Below are 19,949 nucleotides of genomic sequence, written 5' to 3'. Positions count from 1 at the left end.
TACGATTACAGTATATTTCATATGAACTGGATACAACTAACTAGTGACTATGAAGTAAGCGTGATTAGGATTAGTAATTGACTCGAGAACTTGGTGAGTTTAGCACCTCGCCGGGGGATATCGAGCGACCACAGGGTTCTATCTCGAATTGGTGTTGAGATAGATAGAGACACCTGTAGCTCTTAACAAGGCCACACCCCCTTAGTGTATCTCTTGAACCGCTTGTCGTAGAGACTTGCAGGTTGTGCCATTGGACTCGGTAGGGATATCCTCTTTCATTGGTCGATGTTGACCACTCCCCCGATCCTTAGACCACGCCCCATTAGGCCACACCCCCTTAGTGTATCTCTTGAACCGCTTGTCGTAGAGACTTGCAGGTTGTGCCATTGGACTCGGTAGGGATATCCTCTTTCATTGGTCGATGTTGACCACTCCCCCGATCCTTAGACCACGCCCCATCAGGCCACACCCCCTTTGTGTATCTCTTGAACCGTTTGTCGTAGAGACTTGCCGGCTGTGCCATTGTACTGAGTACAATAGTGTGTGTAATAGTGTGCTAGTGTAATAGTGTGTAATAGTGTGTAATAGTGTGCTAGTGTAATAGTGTGCTAGTGTAATAGTGTAATAGTGTAATAGTGTAATAGTGTGTAATAGTGTGCTAGTGTAATAGTGTAATAGTGTGCTAGTGTAATAGTGTGTAATAGTGTGTAATAGTGTGCTAGTGTAATAGTGTGCTAGTGTGCTAGTGTAATAGTGTAATAGTGTAATAGTGTGTAATAGTGTGCTAGTGTAATAGTGTGTAATAGTGTAATAGTGTACTAGTGTAATAGTGTAATAGTGTGTAATAGTGTAATAGTGTGTAATAGTGTGTAATAGTGTAATAGTGTGTAATAGTGTGTAATAGTGTGTAATAGTGTAATAGTGTAATAGTGTGTAATAGTGTAATAGTGTAATATTGTGTAATAGTGTGTAATAGTGTAATAGTGTGTAATAGTGTGTAATAGTGTAATAGTGTAATAGTGTGTAATAGTGTGTAATAGTGTAATAGTGTGCTAGTGTAATTGTGTAATAGTGTGTAATAGTGTAATAGTGTGTAATAGTGTATAATAGTGTAATAGTGTAATAGTGTGTAATAGTGTAATAGTGTAATAGTGTAATAGTCTGTAATAGTGTAATAGTGTAATAGTGTGTAAAAGTGTGTAATAGTGTGTAATAGTGTAATAGTGTAATGGTGTAATAGTTTGTCGTAGAGACTTGCGGGTTGTGCCATTGTAGTCAGTAGGGATATCCTCTTTCATCGGTCTGTATTGACCACGCCCATAGTTTGGCTTCTCCCCCTTTGTGTATCTTTTGAACCGTTTGTTGTAGAGACTTGCGGGTTGTGCCATTGCACTCAGTAGGGATATCCTCTTTCATTGGTCTATGTTGACCAAGCCCCCTTTTTGTATCTTTTGAACCGTTTGTCATAGAGACTCGCGAGAGACCCTCTCCCATTGGCCGGCGGTGCACAGGCGTCACCCACACTTTCACAATTTCCCCCGCGCGGAATTGTCTAGTTTTTTTATTAGCGATCTGAATTCATATTTCATCAACCGAGTCTACCATTGGTAAGCCTGCCCCGCCAGTCACTCAGATGTGAAAAAAGTGCTGCCTATCGTCTCCCAGATGGCAATGCACCCCCCTGGACTGAACCCAATGAAAATGGACGAGAAAAAAAAACTCCGGAATCCACACCCTACTTCTCACGCATGTAACCGGAGCCGATCAGACCCATCCCGGACCACCAGCACAGCGTGTAACATGCGCTCCACAGTACACCCGGTGGATCAATAAAAGGTTTGATTTTCGGAATGGCGATCAGGAATTGGAATAAACCATTTGGATACCATCTGATCTCAGGTAGGGAATCTATGTTACCAGTCTTAGGATAATCAGACCCGTTTTCATGGATGTTACGTAACAAGCTGTTTGCCACTGTCTCCTGTGTTGCAGCAATCAGCTGCTAATTGGGAAGCTGCCTGTCTGGGCTAAAAAGGCCCTCCCCCGCCCCACACAGTCTGACACTGTTACTGGAGGACACTGTGTTGAACAGTGTCTCCCTCTCTTCCACCACTTTGATCTTTAGTTTGTGCTAGATATCATAATTAGTATAGTCTTTTGGTTTAAACACCGACCGTTGGTGTCTGTGTGCCCTTAGGTTGCTTCCCTCTGAGCCAGGGTCGTAACAATTGGGCGCTCGTCCGGGAGTGAATTTGGAAAACATTACCCCTAGACTTGTTTGGTTAGGCAATTGCGTTTGGTAAAAAAAAAAAAAAAAAAAGAAAAGGATATTTTTTTATTTTTTTATTTTTATTTTTTTATGGTATGTCTTGGTGCTGTGGTTTGTAACGTGGGGGCTTGAGCCGGTCTTCAAACAGGTGAGTATGCCCTTACTTTGTGATTTGATTTGACTACTTGTATGCTGTTAAAACATTTAGTTTAGTGGACACCACATGTAGGTAGTGTCATTATTTTCTGGCTGTTTGTAGCTTCCTGTGTACCACTTACCCCTGGGGCAGTCATAGAAGTGATTAGTACCATCTACTTGTCTTGTATCATACCATATACTTGACGGGTTGGTGGTCAATATGATCTTTGGCTGGTAGCAGGTGTGGTTGAAGAGGGTTAGGTCTACAGTGCTTTAGCTTTCAGTGTAGGTAGGTTAGGGTGCCAGAAAATACAGGTAGTGTGTTAGGACCTGATGTAAGTTCTTTTCTTTTGTTAGACATGTGGTGGGCCTGGCAGTCCTTCATTGACTGCAGTGTAGATGTAGAAGCTATGAGTAGTCATATCAGATTATAAGGGGCACCTGTTTGAATTTGTTTGTTATTTACACACAGGGGGTTTTGCCTCACTTGGTTTGTGTTACTGAAGGGCGTTGGTTCTCTTGTATGGTTTGCCGTTTGCCGTGTGCCATTTGCTGTGCATCAGGGGTGCTTCAGGGGGGTTTCAGCTGTGCTTCAGTGGTTCTTCAGTGGTTCTTTATGGTTCTTCATGGTTCTTCAGTAGTTCTTCGTGGTTCTTCAGTGGTTCGTTAGTGGTTCTTCAGTGGTTCTTTAGTGGTTCTTCAGTGGTTCTTTATGGTTCTTCATGGTTCTTCAGTGGTTCATCGTGGTTCTTCAGTGGTTCTTTAGTGGTTATTCAGTGGTTCTTTAGTGGTTCTTCATGGTTCGTCAGTGGTTCTTCATGGTTCTTCGTGGTTCTTCAGTGGTTCTTGTTGGGTTTTAGTGGTTCTTCAAATAATTATGTGTATACTAGGGTGGTTTTGAGCTCTGGCAACTCTTGGTACCAAACTGTAGTGTGTGGTGACTGGTACAGTAAGGATGGCTACCATAGAGGATTTTCTTGGTAACCCTTCTGATGAGCTGTTGGAGAGGTTTACCAAAGAGCAAATTCTGAAGCTTGCTGTGCACTATAATATTGAGCTTACTGCCAGTGAGAAATGTTTAAAAACAACTGCCTTAGATACTTTGAGGGCTGTACTAATTGAGGAGCGTGTGCTTGTGGCGAAGGTGGAGGAGCCTCTTTTTTCTGAGGTGTCTCCGCTACTCTCTGGTGTGGCGGAAGGTGATTGGAGGCTTAGAGAGTTAGCATTTAAGGAAAAACAGCTACAACAAGAGCGTGAGCTTAAGGAGAGACAAATGTTGCTGGAGCAAGGACGTGCGCTGAAGGAGCTTGAATTTAAGCATTCTGCCTTGCAGGCGGGTGCTCTGCATTCAGAGTCACGTTCCGCTTTTGATGTCGGCAAAAATATTAGAATGGTGCCTCCTTTTTTGTAGAAGGATGTGGATAGGTACTTTCCCCATTTTTAATTGGTGGCAACGACGTTGAAGTGGCCTAGTACGGCCTGGGCGCTGCTGCTGCAGTGTGTCCTCGTTGGTAAGGCGCAAGAGGCGTATACTTGTCTGTCCCTTGAACAAAGTGCTGATTATGAGCTTGTTAAAGCTTCCATATTGAGGGCTTATGAGTTAGTCCCAGAGGCCTATCATCAGGGTTTTAGTGGCCATCGCAGGTTGGAGGGACAAACGTATGTTGAATTTGGAAAAGAGAAGGAGGACCTGTTTGATAGATGGTGCACCTCTCAGAAAGCAGAGTCAAAAGAGCAGCTTAGACAGTTGATTCTCCTAGAGGAATTTAAAAGCTGTGTTCCTGATACCATTTCCACTCATCTAAGCGAGCGTAAGGTATTGCAGATAGGCAACGCTGCTGTCTTGGCTGATGAGTTTGTGTTGACACACAAATCCATCTTTGTAGAGGAATACCGTGTTGAGTCCAGGGGTAGGCGTCCTTTTCAGGGGGGCCATTTCCCAAAACCTGTGTCTCCTGGTCAGTTTACTTCAACTCCTAGGCATGGTGGTTCTGCTAGTGCATTCCCAGAGGGGGTTGTATGTTTCTACTGTAAGGAGCCTGGTCATATCGTTGCTGGGTGCCCTGTGCTTGAACAGAAAAATGTCAAAACTGTGGCTCTGGTAGAAACCATATGCAGAACACCTATGCCGACATTAGAGGGTGATTGGGGGAATATCAAAGGTGTGGACAAAGAGCTTGAGGGCTCCTCAACATTTATGATGGATGGATTTGTTTCCCTGACTGATGCACTAGAGTAAAAGCAGGCTATAACAATATGGAGAGATACAGGAGCTTTTCAGTCCCTCATTCTGGAGGGGATTTTGCCATTTTCAGAAAAGTCTTCATTGCATTCCGGTGCCATTGTTCGTGGCTTTGGAAGAGGCTTTGTGGATGCACCTTTGCATGAGGTCACACTCAACTCTCCCTTAGTATCAGGCAATGTTGTTGTGGGGGTATGTTCTCACATCCCCATAAGAGGTGTGTCCTTCATTATAGGGAATGATTTGGCTGGTGGCAAAGTGCTGGCTACTCCAGTTGTAATTCCCATCCCTGTCAAACACTGGCAATGTCAAAGGACAAAAGTGATGTTGTTGATACCTCAAATTGTGACATTACACTTGGTGAAACGTTCTTTGTTGAATTAGAAAGTGACCCTGTTGAGGGATTTGGGAAGGTGATACCGTCTCATGAGGAGCTAGTGCTAGAGCAAAATAGAGATGTCTCCTTGTCGTCCCTTTTTGAAGTGGCTGCATTTAACCGTGAGATGGCGCAGTGTAGTTTAAGTAATGCAGGTGCAGGCGTTGTTCTTGAAGGTTTTGGAATGCACTCTATGAATGTACCTCTGCATAATGCTTTTCTTTTTTGTGCCCTAGTGTCGGGCCCGGTGGTGGAACCGAAGGTGACATGCGTGCCGGATACGCATGTGGCAGGAGATGATCTGGCAGCGCAGTGTCTCAAGGTCTTCCCAGCCTGTACGGTGGCTGAGGCCACAGAAGAATTGGAGGATGAGTGTGGGAAGGATGCTATGAGAAATATTTCTGATTCAGGTGGCACCATTTCTGTTAGTGTTTCTGGTGTTTCATGCACCGTTCTAGTTGAAGAGGCTACACGGCCTGACTTAAGCTGCCAGCCTTCCCACAGTAGCTCTACTGTTCATGATGTTTCACTTGTAGGCAGGGATGATCCCAGTATGTCAGTTGATGATTCTAGTGACCCCACTGACTCTCTGCCAGGCACTGGGTATGCTAGGTATGCTAGTCAACCTAGTTATCTGTGTCCTGTACAGCAGGAGCAGCCTTCACGACCTGGTCTGATGAGTAGCAACCATTTTGGTCATGACAATGTTATTTTGTGTGACGCCATTTTGGATGGTATTCCAGATGCTTTTGTGACTGATGTATTGCCATGTTCCAGGGACGGTGAGGCCGTACCTGAGGCGGTGCATCCTACTCTGTATGTTCACAATTTTTGCAGTCTCCTGAACTGCCAGTGCCAGGAGGAATGGATAGGGGCGCTGTGGTGGTATCAGAGACCTATGATTTTTGTTTTCCTGTGTTCTGTCCTGCTGAGCGCAGTGAGCTTAGCTCTCATATTGATTTTGGTTTGCAGTCTCTTTTTGACAGGTCGGTATCGGTGGAGAGGCCTGTTGAAATGGAGCTTATATGTGATAAGGTCTTGGTTTGTCGATGGGGTCCTAGGTCTTACGCCTCAGCGGAGGATGAGCCTGCCCCACTCCAGCCATATACCGCAGTGGAGGAACCTTTTGTGAGGTCTCGCTTGCCCGAGAGTCGGGACAGTGTTGTTTTTTGTTTTAAACAGCATTGTCGAATGTTCCACAGTGGGGAGCATTCGACAAGGTTGAAGGTCGTGTTCGACAGGGGCCGGCCCGTTATCACTGTTGTGGTAGTGGCCCTGACCATTAATGGGTCACAATATTTTGTGTAGTTGATTGATGTGTTAATGATTGTTTTGTGTTTCAGATGCTATGTTTTATGGTGGTTGCCTCCTGGGCAACCATTTTAAGGGTGGGGATGTTACGTAACAGGCTGTTTGCCACTGTCTCCTGTGTTGCAGCAATCAGCTGCTAATTGGGAAGCTGCCTGTCTGGGCTAAAAAGGCCCTCCCCCGCCCCACACAGTCTGACACTGTTACTGGAGGACACTGTGTTGAACAGTGTCTCCCTCTCTTCCACCACTTTGATCTTTAGTTTGTGCTAGATATCATAATTAGTATAGTCTTTTGGTTTAAACACAGACCGTTGGTGTCTGTGTGCCCTTAGGTTGCTTCCCTCTGAGCCAGGGTCGTAACAACGGAGATATAAGCTTTCCCCCTATATGTGATATGGCTGTTTTGACTGTGCGAGTGATCAGGAAATAAGAGAATCGATTTACAGCTTGCGGCACCAGCGTGCATACGTACACATATACTATCGATAATCTAGCGTTTATTTGAAAACGATTCATGAATAGGCCGAACAATGACAACGTTCTAGAATATTACAGTACATCAGCGTTTATCAGGGATTCTTTTTTTTCTTTCTTGAAAACGAAGGCTTTTCAAAATGCTATAAAACGGAAATTAACCGATAAAAAAACAATCCGCTTCGACAATGTTGACTGGAAAATGAGTCATTGATAAGCGACGGGCAGATTAGACACATAATTTAAAACATAGATTAGGCGATATTAACGTTAACATTGAAGTCGATGGTGGGCATTCAAGCACTAAATGTGCGCCCCCTGCTGGGCACTGAAAGTGTTAAGAGGAAGACAAGCTGATTTGGGCCAATTAATCTTGAAGCCCGATCATTTACCAAAGTCATCGATTATATTAAGTAACTTTGAGGCTGATTGGGAGGAATCTTCTATGAAAATGAAGAAGTGATCCGCATATAGAGCAATTTTGTGTGGTGTCATTCATTATTATAGGGGTGATTTCTTCTGATTGTCAAATGAATTGGGCTAATGGTTCGAGGGAAAGCGCCAATAGTCCGGGACAAATACACAACATGTGCTCCTTATTTCCTATGCTAATGACCCTCTATAGGGAACCTTTTCTAAAAGCTTTTATCTGCTGCTTAAAATACCTCAGATTGGTTGTCAGTTTGACACTGATGTTGAGATCATTCCTCTGTGTGCGACCTATGTATGTAAATGAACCCTTTCCCACTTTACTGTTAAAATCAGGATGGCTCCCATCTGCTACACTGGCTCTGGTAAAAAAATGGTGCACTTTGCTTAGCTGAGTAAAGCATCTCTTTAAAAATATGGGGACCTCGCCATATCTGATCTTATGGTAGCCAGTTGATTTCTTTAAATTGGTTCCTACCTATATGGTCTCTGGGCCCATGGTGGGAGTCGAGCTGGTCAGACTAGAGGTGGTGGCAGAGAGGGGGATGAGAAGGAAGCTGGCTGCTATCCTGGAGAATCCCTCCCACCCCCTCTACTAGTCAAGATGAGAAGCACGTTCACTTCAGCCACAGACTCATACCCCCCCGACAACTCAACTAACCGCCTCGGCCAGTCCTTCATACCAGCGTCCATCAGGCTCCACAACAATGGGCAGCGGCCGCTGCCAGACATCCAACTACTAGGAACTGAGTGTGTCTGACTCCCACCTAAACGGACTACCTTAACGGATAATGTATGAAGTATATCACGTCATACGTACCTTATGCATACTGCCCCTGTGTGTCCAGATTAGAGCGTCTATTGTAACTAGGGCTGTCAGTTTATCGCGTTAATTAGATTAATTAATTACACAGCAAATGATCGCGTTATGAAAATTAACTCAAAATTAATTACAACAAAATGTTAAACTTTTTTTTTTAATCTTTTTTTGTATCTCATTCATTCCATAAGAACGTAGAATACACATTTACAGATATATTTTTTTATTATATGGTCCATTTGCATGTTCTTGGTATCTGATTCTAGGGACATCTATGGATCTCAGGGAATGTATTCCCAGTGTCAGAAATACTGTGTCTGTTACTAGTAAATTGTAATGAACCAAATGAGAATATCAATTATTTTTTTATCTTTGACTGTGAATAACACTATGCTCAAATTGACCAGACCTGCAAAATCTAAGCAAATTAATAGATGGAAGATGATTAAACAGAAGGTTTTGTAGATACAGTACTGAATTCTGCCATCCGGACACATACAATTTGAAATATGATTATAGAATATAGAATATCAGGCATAAAATGGTTATGCGATTAAAATGCGATTAATTAGATTAATTAATTACAAATCCTGTAATTAATTAGATACATTTTTTAATCACCTGACATCACTAATTGTAACTATTTTTATTGTAATGCAAATAGAACTGAGAGGGCATACATACCCTCATCTGCACCTTGGCTTATTTACACTGCTTACTTGCTCATATGCGCATACTCAGAGTTAATTATATTGTTATATTGTTTACACTGCCTATTTAAATAAAAAATGATTACTTCCCCACTGTACTATAATTTTATGAGCTGTATCATGTTTTCTATCACCATATACCTTACCTTAATTACCTGACTTGGAGCACATCTTGATTGTTTCATTTCAAGTCCATTGTGGTGATGTACAGAGCCAAAATTGTGAAATTAGTGTCAGAAATATACTTTTTTGGCGAGACACTACAGGTGAATAGGGTAAAAAATTTAACTAATAGATATCACAATGAAACTTCCCCAGTTGATTACTTATATTAAGACAAGACTTTTTTGTATTACAAGTTTTCTGAAATTGTATGTTTAAATATGCAAATGAGGCATGATCTACTTAAATATGCAATAATTTGCATATAATTCCAGGACAGAAATCTTAACATTGGATAAAGCCATTTTCAAAATTATAGTTTCATTTTGTTGACATATTAGAGCCAAAGGTTATTACAGAGGGGATTTTGGATATCTCTTTTTATCACTCCATAAATCAGAAAATACTCCATTCAGTCCATTTTTATGGTAAAATTCCATATTTCGCCATGTTTTTAGGAATAAAATGTGATATAAATCAGGGTATGAATGCGATATCAACAAACCCTTCTGTAAATACCTTCAGAACATAGATATGAATAGAACTGGAAGGTTTGGTGTATGTGAGTGTTACTGAAGTGGAGATTTCTGGCTCAGAGTATGAGGAAAAACTCTTAAAACTCATTTTTGGGAAAACGCCTTCAAAGTTCTGTATTGTAAAATGCCATACTTTTTTTTTTGAAACAGATATTTACAAACACTTAATAAAAACCATTAGTAATAGACAACCTAAACACATGCCTGATAACTGAATAATAATAATAATGATGTTATTGAACTGAACAGAACTACACACAGGCTACAAACAGTGTAGTACAGTGTAGTACCCCCTAATAGGCAAAAAATATTTGAATAGATATCACTATGAAACTTTCCCAGTTTGTTATGTACATATAAACTAAGAAAAAATATATTGCAAGTTTTCAGATTTTTATGTTTATATATGCAAATGAGGCACTTCCCCATTAAATATGTGCAAATAAGGCAAAATGAAGTAAAATAAACAACTAAATTTGTGTTATTGACGTTTTATTGTCACTAGTTTCATAGAAGACATGTTTAGGAAGCAAAATATAACAAAATCTCAAAATCAACAAAAAAAGTATAATTTGCCTATTCACCTGCAGTGTCTCCCCTTAAAGTGTAAGTAATTGTAGGTGAATTTTTTTCTATAAAAACGGCATTTAAAAGTGAATTGTATCCTTTTAAATGCCCTTTTAAAATGAAAAATACTTGTAATTCCTTGAATTTCATTTTCCAATGTCTGTGGGAACCCTGGTCGAAGCGCATAATACATGACAATGAATGATCGGTATGTAAACAAAGACGACTAACACACATACCTTGTATTTCCTCAAAGAGATAGAGACACTGAGGAAGGGGGATTTTATAGGGGTTATGGCGGGGGAATTGGGCGAATGGCGAGCCGTCCCAGAACCAGTGGAGCAGAATCGTGGATTGGTTTGGGTGGGCTGGATCGGTGGAACCGCGGGAATACCCGGGTATGAGGAAATAAAGGAGTGTCATATATCGCAGGAATTCCCTCCCGGAATTTGCATATAATACTTCAATAGCCAACTGGGAGCTAATGTACTTGTCTTTTCCCCCCCGTTCTTGATCGCAATATTGCATTAGAGGTCAACATTTGCAGTGGACGGGGCAGAGTGCAAAGTGAACCAAGACGTAGAGCGTGTCTTGAAGGACTTTCACAAAGCAGGCAAACCCATTGGGTAAGAGAACTGATTGTCTGTATGACAGATTCAAGAGATTTATTTGTCACATACATACACGAGACATGTAGTGAAATGAAGGTGGCCATGCCCACCTTGATTGTGCAAAAAAATACAAATAATAATAGAATAAAATAGAATAGATAATAGATAGACATGATAAAAGGTACACAGTAAATTTAGCTGAGTAAATTTTACTCAAACTGAGTGCATTTGACTCAAACTAAGTACTTGGGCTCAAATGGACTCAGTTTGAGTAAAATTTACTCTGCAAAATGTACTGTGTACTAAGATAAAATACTATACTATAGAATGCTAAGCTTACGAATGAAAGGTAATGAGTCCTATACACACAATATACAGTTATGCTATATGTAACTATATAATAATAATAATAATGCAGGACCTGCTCAGAGGTCTTTAATTGGCATGCAATTATCCTCAACACACACACACACCGGAACACACACGCATGCATTGTCTTTGTAGGATGCGATTCGTCTCTGCGATTAACCCATCCCATCGTCCTTCCCCCCCAAGGGCAGCTGAGAGCAGACAGGCGTCAACGTGAGCCGCGCCAGGGGACCAATCCAAGTGCTCCTGTCCGTCTTCGTCAAGGACGCCACAGCGTTAGCGATCTGTTGTTGTGCATGTTTTTCCATTGGGTTTATCTTATCGGGGGGGAAACCCTTGCGAGCACGGGGAGAACATGCAAACTCCACACAGAAAGGCCTGGGAGATACCCCACCTGGGTACCTGGCATCATGGAAACCTGGTCCCCAAGTGGGAATCGAACCCTGGACCTTCTTGCTGTGAGGCGACAGTGTTAACCACTACACCACCGTGCCGCCATAAATATATGATACTAACTATACAAAAACATACATTTATGTTTTTTAAAGTGACCTTTGCTTTTTCCTAAAGTGACCTGTAATCTGTTTGTTTGAGAGAGTGCAGCATGTGTGGTGTGTGTGTGTGTGTGTGTGTGTGTGTGTGTTAATTTTTTTTTTATCAACTTTTTCTCCCATTTTCTATTTTTCTCCCATCCCAATTTCGTATCGTCCAATTCTACCCTCCCCTCTCTCGAACGCTGTTTGGCCATGCCTCCCACAAGCCGCCTGTAATGTGGATGAAGCCATACATTTCACGAGTCCCCTCCGGTACTCGAGGTAGCAGCTGTCGCATCTTTTCACCTGCACAGCGCGATCTTTCAGCGCCGGGGGTCTGCGCTTTGGAGGGATGCCGCACCTGTCGCTTGCTGATTCTACTGCGCAGGCGCACCAACCGACCTGTAGGAGTCGCTGTCCACAACGTCGGATCCCCACCCATCAGCTTCCCACCCCCTAATACTGCCAAATGTATTAGTGTGAACGACCAGCAAAGCTGAATGCAATGCGGAGAGCTGGGCTCGAACCCAGCGTCCCCATGCATTGGTGGTGAGCGCCTTGCCCACTGCACCACCTAGCCTCACGTGTGTTCATGTGTGCTTGTGTGTGTGTGTGTGTGTGTGTGTGTGTGTGTGTGTGTGTGTGTGTGTCTGTGTGTGTGTGTGTGTGTGTGTGTGTGTGTGTGTGTGTGTGTCTGTCTGTCTGTCTGTCTGTCTGTCTGTCTGTCTGTCTGTCTGTCTGTCTGTCTGTCTGTCTGTCTGTCTGTCTGTCTGTCTGTCTGTCTGTCTGTCTGTCTGTCTGTCTGTCTGTCTGTCTGTCTGTCTGTCTGTCTGTCTGTCTGTCTGTCTGTCTGTCTGTCTGTCTGTCTGTCTGTGTGTGTGTGTGTGTGTGTGTGTGTGTGTGTGTGTGTGTGTGTGTGTGTGTGTGTGTGTGTGTGTGTGTGTGTGTGTGTGTGTGTGTGTGTGTGTGTGTGTGTGTGTGTGTGTGTGTGTGTGTGTGTGTGTGTGTGTGTGTGTGTGTGTGTGTGTGTGTGTGTGTTCATCAGTGTTCAGTGTTCTGATGGCCTGAGTCATTGCAACTGGATCAAATAGAAAATGTTTCTTTTAATTTAATTTCCACATTCATTTCTCTAACTATTCTTTTTATGCCTATGTTGGTGCATAGTGTAATCAGCAGGTAAAATAAAATAATGGAGCCAATGAGCAGGAAGTACTATGATGATGTTTCTTCTTTGTCTATTTGCAGGCTATGCTGCATCGCTCCTGTCCTGGCAGCTAAAGTACTTCCTGGGGTAGAGGTCACAGTGGGCCACGAGGAGGAGGGAGGAGGGAGGTGGCCTTATGCCGGCACTGCCCAGGCTATCAAGGCTCTGGGGGCCAAGCACTGCGTCAAGGAGGTCACTATATCCTTTCACTCAAACTCCTCCTTTTCATTCGTTGGTTTTAAAGGTGCGCTATGCAGCTTTGGGAGAGACATTTGAAACTCGGAGAATATAAAAATAAATCACGTGGTGTGTGTGTATATATATATATATACACACACACCATATGTGTATAATTTTTTAATAACATTTTCTCTCATCCCCTAATTTGAGTCATTATGCCAATTCCCTTCCTAGTCGTTGCACGCATTGCCCTACTGTCAGTCTGGGGAGGGTGTAGAACTACCACATGCCTCCTCCGATACATGTGGAGTCGCCAGCCGCTTCTTTTCACCTGACAGCGAGGAGTTTCACTGGGAGAACGTAATGCTTAATGAGAGATATATGATCCCTTACCATACGTTCCACCGTCAAACTGTAACATTTACATTTTGTCATTTAGCTGAACGCTTTTATCCATAGCAACTTCTGTACAACAGGTCAGCAGGAAGGGTACAACTCTTGAGTAACAATGTTCATCAAACAGTGTTGAAACTTGGGTGCTGCAGTGTTGAGTGCAGAGTAGTAGAGACATATTAGTATAGTAGGTAGTAATATACATGTAGGCAAGGAAGATTAATTAGTGGAAGAGTGCATGATAGTAGAAGACAGTAAAACCGTAACACAGCTGTCCTCAGGTACTAGTATGTTAATTTGAAGCTCTCGACAGCCTCTCATAGGTTTAGGCGAATGTACTTTAATATGTCTGTGTGTAATAGAGGGTGTATATATGTATATGTATATGTATATATATAGCACTTAGCCTATGCTTTGCTGTGAAAAAACGAATCCGGTCAGAGTGGATAACATTTTGACTGTGAAATAGGCATCGGATGGAAACAAGAAAAGCAACTACCATCTCCTTCCAGTAGAGGGCGCCCATAGACTTTGAGTCCTCTACACTACAGAATGTCAACCAATGCAAACTTTACACACTTTAACTTTTTGAAATGTATGATCACAACCAGTGTGATTTAGAATTATAGAGAAGTGAACATAATCGAATGATCGTGAAAAAAAAAAAAATATATTTGTGGAATTCCAAAAACGGAATTCTAAGGAAGCATTTATTTACACACTGTTCACACCTCCAAAGCACAGTTATCAGCCATTGTGACGTCATCATTAGAACCTCTCAAATCTGTAAACCCCTATGTGAGGCTGTGGACACCTCATACCCTTTCACTACCACACTACAGAAGGTTAACCCATTCAGTGCCAACCACGAGATTAGTTGGGTTAACTCTCCATGCGTTGAGTGCCAAGACCCGAGAAAACTCGGGTTTTAATTGTTATTTCTTTTATTAGCAATATCCATTCATTTTTCATCCATCCAGCCTGACGTTATCATTGGGAATGGGTCTGAACTCGAAAAGGGCAAATACCGCCGCCTATCGTCTCCCGGATGGTATTGCACATCATTGGATTGGATTGGGTGGGACCTTGCATCAGAAAAAAACTCCGGTCCCGGGGTTTCCCTTCTCGGGCAATCAGTAGCTCTTACCACATTCACTGGGGAGGCTCGGAGCAGCGTCAATTATGTGTTTTGGTGCTATAACGTTGGATCAATAAACACTATCAATATTTGGAAAGGCGATCAGGAATTGGATTAATCTTTTTGCAGAACATCTAATGTGAGGTAAGGACTCTATTTTACCAGTCTTGGGTTAATCAGATGTTTTTTTCTCCGCCATCTGAAGAAGATGGCTGCACGTTTGTGAGTTGTGAGTTTGTCTCTGTTTTTACCTCGTCTAATGTCGGCTAAACTGGATTAAATTGCCAATAATTTTGTCTGGAAGCAACAGTACATGCTACATGAAAATCAACCTTTGAGCTGGACTACGTGCTTACTGCTAAACTCCTGCTTGCTGCTACAATAGCTGAGTCACTGTCAACTGCGTCTGACTAAACACCAACTGTGCTGCTCTTCACTCCTCTCCTATAATCGCTGTCTGCTCATCTCACACTGCTTGCTGTTCCCGGGCCTGGCTCCGGGTCTAGTCAACGACCCCTTACCCCTCTGCGATCCTCTCATACCGCCCCCTGGTCTCGTCCAACTGCTACCCCTCGAATCCCCTACCCTCTCGTACACATTTGTGTTCAAAGCCGTTCTGTTTTTGCTGAAATCATGCGCGTTGCGTTCGCTGTACTAACTCTGTTCTATTTGCTAACACAAATGGAACAGCAAGGAAATGGACTTGGTGAACTTTTCTTGTACCGTTTATCACTCCAGCACACAAAATCCACTTGGACCTTTCTACCTAGGTTCAGGTGTAGTAGACCTACTCGAATTGTGACTTTATAGTAGTAGTACACACTGATTGCAATCTGCTTGCATAAAAACATTATATTAAAATCACATTCTGAGGTCAGTGTTAAAGTGCCACATGGAAGAGGTCTGGTTAGTGGTTAGAGTTAGAGGTGGTCTAGGTCTGGTCAGGGTAACTTAGGGGTAGTTAAGCATTCATTATATTTTATTATTATTATTTAGATAGATGGATGTAAAGGGCTAGACCAACTCTTAACCCCTATCCGGACCTAGACCACCTCTAAGTCACAACCCTAACTTAGGGGTTAGAGTTAGAGGTGGTCTATGTCTGGTTATACTGATCCGATACCAGTGCATACATAAAAGAAAATAAAAAATTATATTATATAAATTATAAAACTTTTTTCTCTTTTCTTTTTTACAGCTACTGTTTTATATATACTGTTTTTTAGTAATAACTAGAAATTAATGGTATTTATTCAACAACAGGTGATTGTATAGATTAGTATTAGTATCATTCATTGACAACTAAGCTCAATGAGTTCACCCACGGAAAGGTTGTTGGCACATTGGTTCCACACGGACATTACACGTTGTTGCGCACTTCCTATCCAGGCTGCTCCGTTTAGGTTAGCTAGTAGCAGAGGCACTGTTGTGATTTTTAATGCAAAATAAATATTCAACATTCTCTTTTGAGACTCCGCCTTAGACTTTTATCATTTGGCACTAAAAGCTAAACATTGTCACCGGTATGGCTGTCTGCATTATGTCATTAATTGTGTGCGAGAGGTCAATCAGTGACCACGTTAGCGTGAGCTAGCTTAGCCATAAGCTAACGCGAGCTAGATGGAAATACAAACATTGTAACGTTACTGGTGAATACGTGATTTACCTTGGAATACTCCTTTGCCAACTTGCTGTACTTTGCTTGCAGGTCTGCAGCTGGATTATGAATAGTCCCAACTTTAGCCAAGGTAACATTCAGCTAAAACTAGCTTTTCAAATAGCTCCAGCTAATGCTAATAACGGAGCACCCCGTCACACTGCTCCCCATCACACAAGATTACAAACATCACAAAACAAACTGGTCAGACTTCTACTTGACCTTACCCCTAGAACCCACCTCACCCCTGCCCACTTTGACAACCTAGGATGGCTTAGAGTAGATGACAGAGTACAGCAACTTGCAATGGGCCTTGTCTACAAGATACAATATACGACTAAGGTACCCATGTACATGTCAAAATACTTCCCAAAGGTCAGTGAATACCACGACCACAACACCAGAGGAAGCTCAACAAATTATGTTAAACCCAGATTCGGCTCAAACAAGGGACTAAACACGTTTCGCATTTATGCCACATCAATGTGGAACGCCCTACCCAAAGCTGTAAAGGAATGTGAATCCCTACCCACATTAAAAACCGCTCTTAAAAGAGCACCTACGGGAGGCTGCAATTCGAAACTGGCCACCGTAAATGTCCAAACCCCCCCACCCCCACCCCCTCCTAATAGACAGTCTCCTCCCCACCACATGTATATATTCTCTCCCCACCGTATGTATATTTCTCTCCCACCCACCCACCCCCTCCTAATGTAGTCTCCTCCCCACCGTATGTATATATTCTCTCTCCACCGTATGTATATTTCTCTCCCACCCCCTCCTAATGTACAGTCCCCTCCCCATCATATGTATATACTCTGTCAGGATCTATGGGTAACAGTACTGTATATTTGCATATCGTATATGTCACAAATGTAACAGTACTAAATACCTGTATGTCATGTATGTCCCTATGCCATAAATGTCATGTATGTTGTGTATGTCATAAATGTCACTATGAATTTAAAATGGGGGACCCTGATGTAAACAAGACAAACGTCTTTCTCTGGTCTGCATCCCCTTAACAATTGTGTGTATTGAGCCGTACTGTATTGTACCCATTCTGCAATCTGTTAAATAAAGTTTTCATTCATTCATTCATTCATTCATTCATTCATTCATTCATTCATTCATTCATTCATTCATTCATTCATTCATTCATTCATTCATTCATTCACACACCCTCTCTCTCTCAGTGCATGAGGTGGTATTGGTGCTAGATTGAGAAGGGGCTGTCTTTCGGAGATCAAATTAATGATAGTTTGCGGCATATAAAACATATAGAACATATAGAACGGTCATTCATACACAGCAACGCGCCTCCAAACAGGTTTGATAAACATGAAGTGATTTATTTTCCTTGGCATGAGTATATGTAATATAATGAAACCATTACGGACCTGCATGACGCTTCTTTCTCTATTCAATAACGTTTTACCCTGAGGGATGATTTACAATAAAGTGTTAAAACAGAAAAGTAGGCTACTTACATTCTTGACGCTAGAACTCTCAAAATAGCGTTAGCATAAAACAGAAGGTAGGCCAGCTGTAGTTTACATAGCTTGCATAAAACTGTTTTGAGGTTCCACAAGTTAATATAGTGTAATAGTGTGTAAAAATAAAATAAAGTTAATAAAAAGTGTACTATAGGGTAATAGTGTGACGGGACTACTGTAGGGAGATTTCATTGGCCATTGGTTTGCCCTTATGTCTCTTCAGAAGAGATTGATGATGTGATTTATAATCTATCATTATGAAACGTTAATCAGTGGTGCCCCTAACCTTTCTGGACCCAGCTGTACCCTGCCTTCCAAAAGAATCAATGATTATAGAGTAAATCGAATTCATATGAGGAAATAAATTAATTCAAGTTCATTAGAATGACCAGACTGTGGAGGCATATGGGAGGGGGGTTGTGTGTGTGTGTGTGTGTGGGGGGGGGGGGGGGGGGGGGGGTCGGACACACAAAACAAATTATCTTAGTTCTTCTATTTTGTTTTGTGTTTGGTTACTTGACTCCTATATAATCATGTTTAAATACCAATAAGAAAATATATCACCAAAAACGTCCTGGCCTGGAATTTCTCACAGGAATAGTTATAATAGTTTGGGCTAAAGGACACATTTTCAAGAAATCCTGGCATGGATCCATTTCTAGCTAGAATAGACGTGTTAACTGTGTACTGCTACAGTACAGGATTCAGGCCCAGGGCTAAATGGCCACCAGCAGAAGAAAGTGCCTTGATTCACCCACCACTGATTAACTGAAGTCCCCACCTCATCTTATATTTTGTTTATGTAGGCCTATAGTTATTTATTTTTATATTTTAAATATTGGTTAACCTCTTAAAATTCTATCGCAACACATTTACAGCCGTCTGTCAGCATCACGCTGTGTAATTGTCTCTCAACCAACACATTGGTTGAAAGCTAAAATGGCTGACGTTTGATTGACACACTGCTTGACCTATTACATGTTTCCAATCTCAGGTTATAAAACCAAACAGTCAACGAGTGTCAGTTTCGAAAAATTGAGCACCTTCGGTTTCGCCTCTCAATGACCGGACAAATCACCACTAACGCTGAAAATGATTGACCGTTTGTGTAGGCAATGAAATTCTGAAGAGAATGACATCTTACTTGAGTTGGTTTTCCAAGACCGAGAAGCGGTAAAAGCGGATAAACGTGCAGCCTTTCTCTCTGGAGTGCAAGTTGCACTGATCTGTTGTTGTCGTTTCTCTGGGGGTTGAGGGTTTATTTGTGTTTGTGTAGGGAAGGGGTGGGGGTGGTGTAGTGACAAGAGCTTAGTGGGGGAGGGGGAGGGGGACTGAGGTAGTGTGGACTCCTCTCACTCCTTTTTGGAAAAACACCTAAACATACCACTACATTAACACAATGGCCGCCAACAACGAGTCAACTCGTTATAGCCCGCCAATCGAATTCTGCCAACAACGAGTATACTCGTTATTGGATCGTTATTTATTTTATTCACTATTTCCATTCATAATTCATCCTGCTGTGCTGTGGAAATGTGTGGCACTCTGTCTGAGATCGCAACGGTCCGATACCGCCGCCTGGTGGCCGATGTTGCACTTACTTTCTGAAGGAAGCTTGTCTCTGTGCGTCATTGAATGTCTTCCAGGCGGAGTTGTCTTGTAACGTGGATCAAGATACACACTTGATTGCATTGAATTGCCTTCGGGACACCAGAATCATTATGCTTTTGGGGGTTATGGCGTGGGCCAAATGGACATACGATCTAGCAGATGGCAATCAAATAATTGGAATATTCTTTTTGCAGTCTCATCGGCCACAGGTAAGAGCAATCTAACGTTAATTTCAGCTTGGTTGTCCATTGCCATCAGATCAACGTATGCTGTTGTACTAACGAATGCCGTTATTGACAATCAATTAATCATAAACGCCCCCCCCTCCTTTCATGCATGCATGATGGAACATAATATACCGATCATATGCATTTGAATTTTTTATTGTAGCGTGTATAGGGACGAAATGCCAATGGATTAACTATAATATGCATTGCGGCCTATTACTAGCTGTAAAGGCAATCCTACAAACCAAAGTTGCCTTGAGGCTCCAGGTAATGCATTGTTAATCCGACACGCTCCGAATTGCAGTCCAAAAGAAAAGATGACGCTGATCTGATGTACTTTGTCAAAATAAACTGGATTTATTGGAAAGCGAATCACAACAGCCCTAATAGCTGCCTACCACTATAAAACAAACAAAACGCGTTTTGTAAATGAACGTAAACTGTCAATCAAGTGTGAATTAAGCTGTTAACACATTCACCGCCAATCACGTTGTACG

Source organism: Notolepis coatsorum, assembly GCF_963971535.1.
Source record: "Notolepis coatsorum genome assembly, chromosome: 18".
In the NCBI taxonomy this organism is placed as follows: Eukaryota; Metazoa; Chordata; class Actinopteri; order Aulopiformes; family Paralepididae; genus Notolepis; species Notolepis coatsorum.
This window is presented reverse-complemented; position numbering follows the sequence as displayed.